Consider the following 15,933-nt stretch of genomic DNA (forward strand, 5'->3'; position numbering starts at 1 on the left):
AGTGCAATAAATTCTTAGTCTGCCATAACAACAGAATGGAGGAAAAGAGTACAGAATATCAACTTGAATCAAAACACTGATGAGGCAACCTATTTAAAGTGATCTAATTCTTTATGTCTCTGAAAATATTTAGAGCTCCTCCTCCCTCAAGCTTTGTTTCCCTGCAATGATTGCAATTGTTTTCAGATAGACATGGAGTCATCTCTGCTCTCACCCTGACCTGATGCTTAAAACTTGAAGTTTTAAAAATATTTTACTCAACAAAGCAGTGATCAAAGCTACTTACTCTAATCTAAAACATTCATTCTACCAGGGTTTTATTATAAAAAGTTATACAAGATCCCTACCTGAATGCATGTGGATTTGACCGGAACTTTCTCTCAGACCCTCTAAGGTGTCATTGTGTGGATGGAAGATCAGTTTTACTTTTATCCTCTTGTTTTGCTGAAACTGCCAGTCAGCCTGTAAAATGGGGAGCATGCCACATAATTAGAAAATTATCCACTGCCAACTTTCTATTACCCTATGCCTTTTCTAAAAGGAACAAAACACATGCCACACTGACAGTAGTTCAGCTAATACAAGAAGCTCTCAAGAGTTTTCAGCAGTCTTCAACTTAAATAGCAAACACTAGATAGTTTATAATATGGTAGCTAAAAGCTAAGCCTTTTAAAGGAGCACATAACCTTTGAGTACTTAGTATACAGCACTAACAGTGAAAATCATAGTAGAACAGATGTTTCTTAGGCTGAAGACTTTCCTCTTTAGGCTGAAGTCCAGCCAGGTTCCAATCCCATAAACCAGGGCTTCAATCTTCATAGAAAGTTGTATTTCTGTAACAAGCATATTAACAAGAGGAGACTTTCGCCTCCAGGCTCTCATTGTTAGATTACTCTTTATATTAGATTGTCACAGAAATGACTTTTTACAAAGTAAAAGATCTGAAAGATAATATCAGCAGAAATGATAGTTAGTGACCGATAGGAATCCAGGAGGAAGTCCACAGAATATTAATTAGGAAAAAAGATAGCAATATTTTGTAAAAAACTCTTCAATGTGAAAAGAGGGAAAAGGATTCTCTGTGAAAACTAAACTGTGGAAAACTCTTTAAGGTCTCCCAGTCCAAAGGATCTTTTTTCTGCTTGAAATACTCAGGTCATTAACATTAAGTATTGCTTCTGTACCGCTCTGAGGAATTTCAGTGTTACACGGGTGCTAGTTCAACACACTGTGAGAAAGCTACTATGATGACTTTGTCTTTCAGATAGCTAAGTCATCGAGGCCCATATACTCCTAAGTGCCGCTCCCGAGGGTGCAGTGCAGCACACTGAGAACCACTGGAGATAGGACTGAAAGGTGCGTCCTTTTCCAGTCCCTGGCCATAGCCCTGTTGTAGCTGGTGAGGCAGTGCTGGGACTGTTGCCAGATTTTCTGAAAATGGTGTCAGGAAATGAAGGTATTGTTTCCATCTCAAACACAATTCAAGAATTAGACAATGAAACTCATAGTGCTGTCAATAAAATTTTGGCCAAAGGTCAGGAAAACGTCTGGTGAAAACATTGTAAAAGGAACTGAAAATATATGTCTCCAGGTGAGAAGGAAAAATCCTATGCCATGCCAAGGATTACGTCCAGAAAACACATCACAGAGTTGTGCCTCAGCTAATGCTATATGAAGTGTGACAGACTATCTTGTAGTACATTCGTGCATGTGTTTTCCTGTTGCATCTCTAAGGAAGTATTCACTGTATCTACAAACAGACGATTGCATACATTGTATCAGAGACCCCAGGCAAATGATTCAGTACATTTCTAACAAGCTGTTAATAGCTACAGATTCAAAAAGCTGAATTACTCTGTAATAATTATTTGTTGTTGGATTCACCTTACTATCCTCTATTTACAGTTATGTAAGGTTTACCGTGACCAGATAAATTAAAAGCAGTTATCTGCTTTCTACTAGAATTGTTAACATGTCTCCGAAAGTACTAAAATCACATCAGTTTTCTAATAATGTTCAGCCCCATGGCAGTTAACGCATTCTCTAATACAGTGCTTTCCCTTAACACACCAGGTTATAGTGGCTCAGCTGTAGAGCTTGAATTTGGACTGAGAAATCTTGCTTTCCAACCCTTAACATCTTCACTGTTGATGCCAAGCTGCATAGCTTGGCAGGTCACATCCTACGTCTACGACAAACATGGGAACTGCTGTCTCCTGTCCCTGACACTGTGCAGGGCTGATATTCCATGCTTCCAGCCTGGAAGCCACTAGGTGACACAGCATAAGGTATTTTCTTGATGCTTCGGTACTGATAGTGAAGTCCTGTTATGTTCTTGTATTCCCCTCCTGAGCTGTTGTCTGATATTGCTGCTTACAATGTGTCTGGTATTACTTTCAGTGGCCCTGGCATACTTTTTACAGGAAGTCAGATTTTGCAAAACCCAAAACTTTCTGAATCTTTACCATTTTTTATGTTTGCTAACTAAATAGGGAGGACTGTTGTGGAGTATGTACCATGTCACAATGCGAAAATTAATTTCACTCTGGTCTTAGAAATGCCTAACTACTATCGGGGAGAATAACATCAAAAGTCACTGTGAACTGTATGATTCTGAAAGGGAGATTAGAAAAAAGGACTCACAATAGAGAAGAAAATAAGAAAAGGAAAAAAAGAAATCCTTCCTTCTAGCATTAACATATTCAAGGAAAACAATAATGCACATTCTTAACCAAACTTTGATACGGATTTACTTTGCAGTATTCCGTATAACTATGCACACATTCGCACCATGTTTCTTAAAAATAAACAAGTGAAAAGTAAAAAATGCAACTGCCAAAGGAAGGTTATTTATGTTCAAACTGTACTGGACAAATTAGTCAAGGGCAATTCATGCATGTGAAAATATGATTTCTAACACTGCCAAGGTCGATAAGACCTTAGGGAGTAAATGTTAACCATACAAATCAAAGATGCCTAGAGGCAGTTTTGAAGATGAGTGGCAAGGCTTTAATAGTTTTAAAAAGCCTGTTACTAATCCAAATGAATAAGTAATGATACAAGTAGAGCAAATAACTTGTTTATGAAAGGAACAAACCACTGCTAGATGTCTTTCTTTCCATGGATTGGATTGCCCAAGCCCAAAATCCTATGCTTCTCTCCTACATTTCTTTTCTGTCCCACAATTCCTGACATTATGCCCACTTAAACCAGAGAAAGTAGTGGCCTTAATCAGGCTGTTTAAGGAGAGTTCAGATGGTTCACAAGGTTTTCGCCTGACTGCCTGAGCCTACCCTGCCATTTGCCGCATGATAAGGTCCCACCCTACACATATGGTAGGGGCATATTCACAGAAGTAAGTATCTGATTCTTTCTCCAACCTGAAAAATGAATAAAGATGCCATCCATCTAAATGAATCCAAGCTGCCGAATTAGTTTGGTTGTAAAAATATTTTATTAAAAGACAACTTCAGTGAACAAAGTACTTTTATAGCAACATTTCACCTTCTCCCAAGACGTCTAAACTGAAATTAATTTTATTTGAAAATGCGTAGTGGATTCCAATTTATTTTTTTCTCTTTTACCATTTTCCCATGGTCGATGAACAAAAAGCAAATGGCTCCCCCCCCCCCCAAAAAAAAATTGAAAATTGACAATTTTTCATTTTAAGCCCAGACCCTGAACAATTTTTCATTTAAGCCCAGACCCTGAACTATGAGAGTACTTCTGACTAGCTGGCTCCAGACACTCCTTTGGTTGCCACCATTGTAATAGCTAAACCTCTCTTAAGTTTCAGGTTGTCTTTTCAAAACATTGGGTAAGTTAGAATATATGTTCTTCCCACACAGCTCATATATCTGGAGTACACATCTAGTCAAATATATCTGAAATCAAAGTGATTTTTAAAACAACTTTTTGAAGCAGCTCAGTTTGAGTCATTAAAAATAGCATGATTTACTAACGGGATGAGTTTGTTTCTGAGTCAGACCCTCCAAAACCTAAACAAAGATTAATTCAGAATAGAGCTGGCAATTAGATCTCACTGTGTATTTCTTAGTTTCTATTAATAATTAATAGTAGGTTTTTGAATGTTCCTGTACTGTGCTATTATCTCACATTTTAGAAAATACAATCCATGATAACTTCCTGATTTGATTATTGAAGAGATTCAAACCATTTTTTATGTTGCTTCTATGTAGGTAAACTTTTAAGTTGCCACAATCCCTTTCATCACAAACTCTTCACTTTCTCATGCTCCTCTTAAAAATTCTGATGGCTCTTCCAATCGACTCCTCTGCTCTTTTTGGTCATTGCTTTTTAATAGCTCTGCCATGTTGATATCAGAAAAAAAGAGGTTGACTAGGTATGCAGATTCCTCTGATTTAGGGATAGGTAATTAATCTGGCATAATTCAGAACCTCAGCAGGAGCAAGCAGCAAAAGTCAGAATAATGAGAAAATAAGGATGCTGTGGAGAGCAAATGAATGTAGATACTTACGGACCAGTTGAATACAGGGAGAACACTGTAACCTGAAGTCATGCAACCAATTTAAATCTGTTGGAAAATGGTGCAGGACATAAAGAAGGCAGGCAAAGAGAGGAGCCATCAGCCAAACATGCAAAACTGCTGTGTTCTACTTCACACAATTATGACTCCAGGCAGCAATGGGGTAGAAACTGAGCAGATGATTGTGGAGTGTGTATATCTGAGAGGTAGGAGGGCAAGTCTCATTAATCTTGATGTCAGAGACACTTGGGTTACTGCATGAATCCTTCCTGTCTTTTTGGCCTTTTAATCTTTCCCTGTTTTCATTCATTTCCTCTATTCCTTGGTCTCAGGGCCACTCTGGAGTCAGAAATTAAGAGAATTTGATTTAAGTTTCCAAAAGGGTGAAGAATATTTGATCACACATAAGCATAGTTTGATCAGCAAGGGTGGTAGACATCACAAAGTAAATGTCATAGACCCCTACTTTTTTTCCTGCATAGATGTGCACTTACTCCTATAAGACAATGCATTGAACTTAATGAAGAGGAGGTTTTCATAGTCCTCTCGCTCTGGAGAGGGTAAGAGTGCTGGGTAAACTGCATGGAAAATACAGATGGCAAATACAGTAACACCCCATTACACTTGTTACAGTCAGTGGTTATCCTGGCAAATACCTCACTGAAGAATATATGGAGAGCCCAGGGTCACAGCTGTCCAAGACTTCTTGGGGTTTTGAGACTAGACCTGCACACGGTTGATTCCTCACATAAAATTTCCCCCTCCATGTTTTCCTCACTGCAGAGAAGGAAAAGAAGCTAAAACATGGGTCCTCTTCCTTGAGATGAGTTGGTAAAGACCAAACATTATTTGCATGAGTTTTCCAGTGAAATTTTGTCAGAGGACAAAGGGCTGTATGGGCCAAGACAAACCAGAAGCTCTACAAGTGGAGGAGGACTGTGTTTGTTGGCTGAGTTTGGGAATCAGGTGAAGCCAGACTACAGAGCAAGCCAACAGCAGCTGTTTCTAGAAATTTTTTTTTTTTTTGAATCTCAGCACAGAATGCAAGTAATTTGTTATGGACTTGAACTGGAGAAGCCAAGTATATAGTATTGTGGTACTGAAATCCAAAAAATATAATATTTCAGGTTAGGAGACCTGTAGCTGGTAAGCTGAAACCCCTGTTTCTGTTTGCATTACATTTTCTGTCTTGGTCACAGCACTCTTGCATCCTGATATATTTAACTTAAATGCACAGGTATTGCTTCACATGCACTTCTCTGGCTTTATTTCAATGCATACAAACCTCACACAGTTCACGATGTTTTGGAACTACCACCAGACTTTACCAGCAGCAAAATCAGTTTCATTTTTTTGTTTATGAGAGTGCAATGAAGACTTCTGCCCATCGGTGCATCTGAAGTTTGCTGAAACATTTTGCCTAGTATTCCCTACATAATCTCATAAAACTGATCAGCTGCTCTAAGACAAAAATGCCACTGCTCCCTGCCTGCATGCACCATTTTGAAAGGTAGAAAGAGTGAAGTTGTACAGACTATAGATGATGTAAAAGTAATACATAACCTATTAACAGGAACAGTATAATACTTACTTGAGCCCCTCTGTAGCTGTTGGGGTTGACTATCATGGCTTACCTGAAACCCTCTCTTCAACTAATCTCTCCTACCTACAGTTTTGGTAGGCTTTCCCATGGGGCATGCAAGGAATACATTGCTCTCCACATATAGGTTAGAGGCCTATATGGGGCATCTTCTTTGGAGACATTTTTAATTCTGCATTAATTCCTTTGCATGGTTGCATTACCCCACCTTCCAAATGGCTAGCAAAATCCACATCATCGTCTTGAATGTGGCAACAGTTAAGTGTTAAACGAGGTGGTCTTAAATGCAGATTTGATTGCCCAAAGAGACAGGCAGAAAGACAGGTATTTTCAAAGCACATTACGGTAGCTAATCTGAAGTGTTTCAGAGTTGCTTTAGGACAAATTCAGGACTAACACAAAGAGAAAGAACCAGAAAAAATGTAATAGCCTGTACCTTGTTTTCTTATTTAAGACCAAAGTGCCATAAAACATTTTATATAAATAAGTAGGAGTAATAAAACCAAAGGGGCATGACCAATTAAAATGGACATTATTTTAAGAGATAAGAGGCAGATCAATTAAGGTGATGTTTCAACCCATCTATGGTAATTTATATTAGCTGAGGATCTGTCCCTAAATATTAAAACAGTAGTCTTGACACTTCTTTTTTCCCCAATTTTAGACTTTAAAGACACTTTGCAGTTCAACGGTACAAGCTAAGAGAAACTCCACTGCATGCTGCTTCTGGGTGATAACACAGCTGTCATCTGCACCAAAATCACTACATAATTGCTTGCGTTTTCTAAAAGATGGAGTGAAGAATAACTACCTAACTATATGCACAAAGGCACTTTTAGTTAAGTAAAATACAATTATACTAGCTAGAACTTGTTTTGGACATGGTTAGTAACAAATGTCCTTCGTCCTATGAAAATATGCCAGGAAATTTTAGTTGACTGCAAGTATCCAATGTTGCCATTTAACACATCATCTGAAAGATTAATTTATTGGGCCCACACTTAACTACCATGTAACCTGCATTATGCTTTACAAGATGGAATGATTTTGTTTTACATGACAGTTATTGGGCCTAATTCTACTCGCAGTTATGCCAGTGAAAAGTTTGGAACAAGTCCATTAAAGTCAATGGCTCTATAAAATCAGGGTAAAATTAGACTCAGGCCCACCATGCAATTTAATAATAATTGGTATTACAAACTAGGCCAGTCTTCTGCCTCTCCCATTGGTAGCAAGTGGAACCAAGCACCAGATATCACATACATCTAAGATAAGAGATGCCTACATTAAGCCTTGGCCCTTCCACAGAGACCCAGGCTCATCTACCTTGTCTGACATGACACACAATGTGCTGAGACCACTGCATGCATAGATATTCCCTAGCACTTTGGGAGGACCCCATCATGAAAATGCAGAAGAAAAGCAAGGAATTCAGAAAGGGATTTTTTATTATAATAACATTTACCTGCAAATCACTTAGGAATTACAGATTCTTTTTATTAACATCAAAAGTTTTGAGCCACCTTCTCTTATGTGGGTTGACCTTACCTTTTCTTGTGAGTTCAAGGTTTTCCACAGCTTTAGATCAGGCAGGACTTTGTCTTCTGTTTCCTGACAGGGTTATCATGCTATAGAGAACAGCTTTTCTCCTAGTATGGACTTCTGCTTTTTTACTGTTTCTTCAAATTCAGAAGCTCCAGACCTTCCTGGGGACAGCAGTATAGACCCAGGCTTCATGAAGTGGGTCTTCTTCTGGGGTGCTTTTAAAGTGGATGTCCTAGCTTGCAGTCTTTACTTCTCTGCAGCAGAACATCCTTGTAGGGTTTCCTGAAATGCAGACTCACAGCTTACACCTCAAGAAAAAAAAGGGCAGGTGATTAGCATGTGCTATAGTACAAAATGACAAACATTATCCACTGCTCACAACCAGTTTTCATGATCTCCAAGTACCAAATAGTAAACACACAATAGGTAGTACTCAGGTGCTCTACCTGACAGAAGCTTTTATTTTATATCAATCATTAACATTATATATTTTTGTAATGTATTTATTGTGAGACTCAAGTCAGAAGCCCAAATATATAAAAGGACTATAAAAATACTAGTAAGTGAAGTTTAAATTCAGCATCTGGTGAAGGTATGCTCTAAGAGTATAAGCTAACAGGTGGGGTTTTTTTTGTTGTTGTCTTTTCAACTGTTGCTCTAAAAATAGTAATTTTAATATACACTCAGTTTGGAAGCTTTTGAACAGAACCAGATATACTGTGTTATTCATAATCTGTCCTGTACAAACTGAGCCAAGCATTAGGTCACTGCACAAGCCACTGTACTTAAGCACAGCTCTGGGCCAGAGACAGTGGGAGTAGAAGGAATTAGAAAGGAAAGGAAATAAGATGTGTCAAGATAGAAACAGAAGGATTTGTTCCCCTGCTTAAGAAATGAGCTAAATTATTATTACTTTCTTGGGAAATTCACACTCTGAAGTGAACAAATACATCCAGTGACTCTTGTCCTCTCCCTTCTATTGTTGCTGTTGCATTACCAAATACTGCTCATTGCTTGAGTTTTTAGATTGTCAACTGTTGCTAATCAACAGCTTTACAGGATGACATGTATATGAAAAACAGTGTTTCCTTCCCAAGTCCACTGATGACCAGCTGACTTGAAAAAGTATGTTTCTATCTATTACACCACATGTACATGTTGATAGCTTTCAAATTATCCCATTTATGTTAGAACTGGTAAAGTGATATTCTATTATTTCATTGAAAATAAAATGTATTGAGACATTTCGCATTTTTTCATTTTCCTTCTGTTTCAATATTTTTTTAACTTTGATTTGTGCCATCTAACAACTAAGTTATCCAAAATAATTGTTGCACATTACATCCATTACATTATAGATGATCTGTGTTTATAAAACGAGATTGTTTTATGAATAAAATACATTGAGAAAATATAGCTGTCTCAACAGCAATTTTGTCAGTTAAAAATACAGTGATATGGCTTGAATTTCTACACTTCAGTGCATCTCATGAGGGAGTGAAATGCTTATTAGATCGTAGCGTGCATTATTCTCCAAATCTTCTTTTATATGCCTATTTTAAGTGTTTGATTATTGTCTGGCTAATAATAGGTGCTTCTTCAGTCAAAGAACAGACTAGAGAAGATAGTGTAAATTGTAGCATATAATTGTTCACTGACTGCCATTGAAAAACGTTTAGCTACTACTGTATGACACTCTTCCTCTGATGTCTGCAGCCACTGTTCCATGTAACAGCAATCAAAACTGTGGGAATCAGGAAAAACCCACCCAGAGAGCAATCCCACCCCATTAATTTTTAAGTGCAAACAATACTCCAGAGGACAGGCAAGCCCACCTGGGGCCAGTGAAAAGAAATCACACCAGTCATTGACTTACTGGGGGCAGGAGATGGGTGGTGAAAAGGCTGTGAACCTCCCAGTTCCATAGCACTGCCTAGGACAGCTCATTCTCTGTCTTTCCTTCTGCTCGTTCACCTTGGCCACCACAGTAACCACACAGAGACACATTTTGGCTGCATCCTACATTGAACATGCACAGAACTGCCTCTGAATTGAATTCGGAAGGAGCCAAGGACGATGGTAGCCAAAAACTATTTCTGAGGCTGTGTTATGGAGGAGGATCTTGAGAGCATGGCAGTTTGGCAAAACAGAGCGGTGAGGGGCTTCTGAGCCAACCACAAATGGATCAGCATGTTGCAGACACAGATAGACTGAAAAAATGTGAAAGCTGCCCAGAAAACAGCAAGACATGAAGGAACTGAGCAAGAAGTTACTCTTGGAGTCTGATGATTTTATCTTTCAGCGTATTCAGAGATAATCTTAAAGGGAAAGATAAACAGATAACCCCAATTTTGAATTGAAAAAATATGTGGTCTCATCCCCTAGCCTCCAAAGATTTTAATGACGTGATTGGAGATGGACCTATATAACATAAATAGGAAGCATTTCAACTACTCTTCTTCCTCTCTAGTGTCAACAAATACTTCAGAACTAGACTGGAAGCACCACTAGCTGGTCTCAGTGACAAATGTACATCTTTACTTTTATGAGTGCCAACTCACAGGCTTGCCACGCATATTCAGGAGGATGTAATTTTTCTGAACAACTACAGGTGCTCAAACCATCCTGCCCCATTGCTTCCTATTCCCAATGAAAACACTCACAAATTACTGTGGGTAATTTTGCAACAAGCCAATTGTGTTATCCAACCCTTTAACACTTAGAGCAGCCTTTTTATCCAGCAACAATGTAACAGGGAAGGTGCCAACAGATCCAAATGGGCTCTGGAATGATTTATTCATTCTAGGCTTCTAAGCCCCTTTTCCTCAGTATTAATACTAAGATTAATGCGTCCCATCAGTGCGCTGCCAACAGGAACTTTAATAAAAGCAAGAACAACTAGTTGGCTCAGCTTGCTTTCTACTTAAGGTTAGGACATCATAAAAACAGTAGCCTACAAAGGCTCTCCCTTTAATTTACTTATTACTTTACAAAATGAAAGTAATTTCATTTAATTTAACTAAAACAGGCAGATTACAGGAATATAAGAACGTCACTACCTAAAGTCATTCATTAGCCAATTTTTTAAAAGGATAAATGTAATATATTTGCATATTTTTAAATGGTGCATGTGCATCTTAAAACTTTTTTAAAAATTAGTGCAGACAGATGTATTTGAACATAACCAAAACACAACATATACAATACATAGGAAGGACGCCAGATTCATAATGACAATAAATGAAATCCATAGAGTAAATGACAGATGGGACATACCTACAAACTAACATTAAAGAATTTGTTAGATATGGAGGAATACTTGTTTATATAAGTATTGTCAAACCTTGGTCCCTTTCAAGGCTGTTTATCCACATCTATTGCCATGGACAATAAAAGTGTACCATGTTGACGGTCTCGGCAGTGTGGACGCTTGCCCTTTATTTCACATATGCCATTAAAGTCTTCAACTGTCAATGAATCACAACCAGCTGGGCTACATTTTGCCCAGGATGACCTTGTGCTTAAGAACTTCTCTTCGCTAGCTCTTCACAGTTTTTACACCCTAGATCCTCAAGTCTCCAATTTCAAAATTCAAACCCATCAAAGTGTGTCCACAAAAGCTTGAAGAACACACTTAATGAATGCTATTTGAAAACATAACCAAAAAAAAGCCAATAAAAAGCTCTGTGCCCAGAGTTGCTGGGAGAGTTCAGTAACATTCTAACAAACTGCAGTGTGACAAAATCACCTAAATGGATTGTGAAGGATACTGCAGACTGTATATTGCATATTTGAATGCATAAAGTGTATCCATTTGGCACGTAACTGCAAAGCTGCCTAAGCCATTTAAAAGTAAGCTTTCATATTCATTCCTGATCGCATTGCTATACTACAGAACATAACCATTTCTACCTGAGAGATGTTTTAAGTTCTTTTTCTTATGGTCACCAGTCTTCCTGCCTTCCTTTGTGGATAAAGTATGTATGCATGCTCACATACTTCTCTTTTCCTTTTTCCCATCCCCTGTACCAACTAATTGTTCACCTAGATCAGGCACAGAAGCCACAGAATTGCTGGGTGGTGGCGATGGGTGAGTGGAGCAGAAACTCCATTTCCCCCTAAAAGGCAGAGGTCGCTCAACTGAAAGAACAGAAAGGCCTTTTATTCCTATAAAGAAAAGAAGAAGAAAAAGCTCTTCACAGTGAAGATGAAAAATATTGTATTTGGATCCTGGGAAGAACTTGTTCTTCCTACGGTGGAGAATAGTCTATTCACAGCACAATTCAAATAGCCTTTAGCTTTTCAAATATCTGCAATTGGCAAAAAGGATAATATGCATCTGTTTACATTTATTTTTATTTTTAGAAATTATTTTATGATCACAGAATGTATGTCAGACTAAGACATTTCATGTTATTCCATTCAAATGAAGAAGTTAAAATTTCTTAATCATCTCAGGCACTTAGATTTCAAACTTCACCTATTTGGCTGTTATTGCAATGATAATACAGTGCAGGCTTTGATTTGTTGCCTCAGATTTTAACGATTACTTGTGTACTCCTACAAAAGCAGGACTTGCAACTGGCAAGAAAAAAACCCTGTGAATATAACTTATATCTAAAGGTCTAAATGGATATATGAAACTGACAATTATTTGACCAAATTCAGAATAATATAGTATTCAGTGAACCCCACTTTTTTCTTTTCTGAAATTTCTTACAATCATTTTGAAAATTTTCAAATGTTTTCCAAAAATACATGAAATGTAATCCTTGAATTGCCAGATCTGTAATTACAAATGGCAAATGCCTGCAAAGAAACAATTTTGTACGATGTTGGTTGGTGATATAAAGGAAGTGTTATATTTCTAGTGGTTTATTAGATATATTATGTACATCAGACAACAATGTACAAACTGAGAACTGTAAAAGGTAAAATTGACATTTAGCACAGAAAAGTTTCAAATAGAGGTAATTATATAATTTCTTTAATTGAAGGACACAAGCAATATCACATGATATATCTAATCTAACCATAGAGGTGCACATTTTGTTAGGAATGCTTACTTTTAAAACCAGAGTTCTCAGTTTATGCTGTGCTCAGTGAATACCAGCAAAATGGAAATGCAGAACATTACAGTCAGAACAAAAATTTCCTGTATACAAGTTGTCGAGCTTTTAATTTTAATCTTTACATTTTGTAGACTCCCATAATTAAGCTTTTTACAAACTATATTAATAAAGAGTGGCAGTCGTATACTATTACTGATACTAATGTGACAATAATAATGAACTTTTAATTAGGAAGTATGATTTTTTCTGTTATAAAAAGTTGGAAAGAGAGGTAGACCAACTGAGCCCAAGTAAAATGATTTATCCCAGTTTCTGCAGTGAGCTTGGAAAGAACTCATCCAATAAATGGCTTGGGGAATCAACCTACCTCTAAATTTTATTTTACCAGCTGAAACTACAACCAATGATTTCTTGTAAAATCCTATACTCCTCTGTATTTGAAATAGGGGTAGACCCAAAGTCTGGTCTTTTCTAATGAAAGGTTAATGGCCTGCCTCTACCTCCCTTCATGAAGCTGTTTTCTGTTAGAAGTTATTAGGTTCTGTTGGGAGGAAAAAAATGCCATCCACAAGTCCTATTTTATTTCCATACCATCTTCACTTCTCCATTTTACTATTGCTGTTGGGTTTTGCTCATTTGCATTTGCCTTCTCATGCTGCCTTTGAATAGCAACTGAAGACAATTTGTCCCAGTTGAATACCCCAGATTTTGAGAAAGTCTGAATATGGATCCAAAGGTTCGTAATGGGCTGAAACAAATCACCACTGTAAAAACCTTGAAGTATGCAACAATCTGAGCTGAGATGCCTTACAGTGTGAGCCTACTTGATCTTGACAGTTGAGAGTAGAATGTGGTTGGCACCAATTGGATTATTTAATTTTTGGAGAGCAGATCATGCAGCCCCCTACCCAGGGTAAGGGGGAGACCTACAATTATGCTTTTCTGAACTAGTTAAACCATCTCTAATTAATTATGATGGTTTCGGCTAAAACTTTCCAGATGAGCAGTTCAAGCTGGACTCAACGCTGAACAATCATTGTGTTACTGAAATGCTCTGGTATATTCCAAGTCCTAACTTTTTGATTCAATGAAAATACCAAAAAATTAGCAGCATATGTTATCTCAATCCAGTAGATTTATAAAACTCAGATATCTTGTGATTGTGTTGCTACTTTAGCAGGATAAAAATTCCTTTTCACCCCCTTCACTTTTGCAAAATTCCCCCTTAGCTGTGTCTTAAAAATGTCAAACATACTTTACTGTTTCCAAATAAACACATCATTTTTGGCAGAATTAGTAGACAGGAAAGGTAGGGGCACTGTTGTTATAGGAGTTCATATAAAAAGCAAATTTTAATGTTTCAAAATTTAAGACTTTCCTAAAGTTTTAAAGTACATCCTCCCTGACTCCATCTGTATTATTGTCAAAACCATTATGAAGTGTCCCTTTGGAAAAGTAAATCTGATTAATTAGCATCAGTCTCCACTGTAGAATTCAACAGCTATATAAATAGCCATAGACTTTTCTTAACAAGTATTCTATTATTGTTTTCAGCATTGTTAAAATCTAAAATGATTTAATTGTTTAACCATAGTGTTCTGTGCATTGTTTGCAAAGTTTGTCAAGAGAATTTTTCTTACAGTGTTCTAGAATGACTGAAACACACTTTTTCTTCAGAACTGCTCTAACACAGTATACAAAAGCAGGATAACTTTTAAGTAGCAGTTCTGCATATAAAGGGAAAGAAAGCAGAAAAACTGGAGACAACTGAGAACGTGAAAATGCCAGAAAACAGTTTCCACTGCAGTACTCTATTTCAATAGAAAGCTTGTGTCATTTGTGATACCAATGAGCTAAAAAATGCTTTCATAGTTGTCTAGCAAGAACATGGTGATTTCAGCTGCAGTTCTCCAGCAAAAAAACTATCACTACATGGTAACAGTGCTTGGATATTGACTGTCATGCTGTTTAGCTTTTGTGCAAGAGGCTAAGTATATGGAGGCCACTGCCCACAGAAATCCCCACATCTCACAGGAATTACTGCTTTGAAGGCACTACTGCCCCATATACTTGCCGATCTCAGTTCACAGACAAATAAAGCATGGCTACAGCTCTCAGCCAGCAGCCTCTCAGGAAAGGGATTCTCATCACCAGCTCCTCCTGGTGCCAGCTGACTATGGCCAGTAAGCAGTAGTTTGTACTGCCTGCGCTGCACCAGCTTAATGCTGGAATTGCAAAGGCTTCAATTCTTAGCTCTGGCAGTCTAACACCTTTCTTTAATATTTGCTTTATACAAACAATTTCAGAAGTCCGCTGGTACTCTGCACAAATTCAGCTAACACATAGTCCCATTAAAAATTAAGAGAGCAAAAATATGTGTACATGTTTACTTCCACATTGATACCCACGGAAATTCTTCAACTCTGAACTGTAAATGTAAATATAAATCAGGAAAAAAAAAAAGCAAACCGTTCCAATGTTTACTTGCTTGTAACACAAGAAGCAGGATTTCAACATTCACCAGAGCAACCATAAATAATATGGCCATCTTTAATTTGGCCTCCAATATCTGACCAACCTTGATTTATCCACAGACAAAACCAAGCATCTCTAATTTGCTAAGCAATCATTGCAATTCTTTTCTTACCAACCAATAATTCTGCCATCTCTAATTTACCAATAAATAATTCTGCACTCTCAAATTTACTAACCGATAATGTGACCAATTTGCTGACCAATGATTGTGTCAACTGGTAATAGTGCCCCTAGCAAACAGTAATTTGCCAAGCAATATTTGGACCTTTTCCCCCCCTAGCAATAAAGAACTTTAGTGGTCTTTGATTCAGTATCTACTACATTGCTCTGAAATTGCTTAATGTGGATAGTGAGGTTTTTTACAAAGTATTTGCTTTCTCTGGGAATATTTGTTTACATTGACTGCTTAGAAATTGCACAGGTCTCTCTTAAATGTCCATGAACTAGAATATTGTTTTCCCTTTTAGCAATATTAGCATTTGAGGGAAGCCTATTTCTTCTGTTAGCAGTATTCCTCTGCATATTGCTAACTCCTCTGTTAGTACTGTTGTCATCATGCTGGGATTTGGCGACAATTCCACAGTGCTTGGACGGTGTGCATTGGTAAAGCAGTGACACCGCTAGCCAGCTCTGTCACCCTGCTGACCTTACCACCCAAGTTGATCCTGTCTGGG

The 15,933-nt window shown here is 37.6% G+C and overlaps 1 long non-coding RNA gene across 1 annotated transcript in view; it reads right to left on the reverse strand.

Annotated features, from left to right (window-relative positions):
• Positions 1–352: 352 nt before the first annotated feature.
• Positions 353–15,933, reverse strand: part of LOC128146121 (uncharacterized) — a 121,545-nt gene continuing 105,964 nt past the window's right edge. The window contains exons 3-4 of the long non-coding RNA XR_008236683.1: positions 7,656–7,960; positions 353–462 (exon numbers count right to left, since the gene is read on the reverse strand). This is a non-coding gene — a long non-coding RNA (uncharacterized LOC128146121). The remainder of the gene's footprint in view (positions 463–7,655; positions 7,961–15,933) is intronic.

This window comes from Harpia harpyja, chromosome 9 (genome assembly GCF_026419915.1).
Source record: "Harpia harpyja isolate bHarHar1 chromosome 9, bHarHar1 primary haplotype, whole genome shotgun sequence".
In the NCBI taxonomy this organism is placed as follows: domain Eukaryota; kingdom Metazoa; phylum Chordata; class Aves; order Accipitriformes; family Accipitridae; genus Harpia; species Harpia harpyja.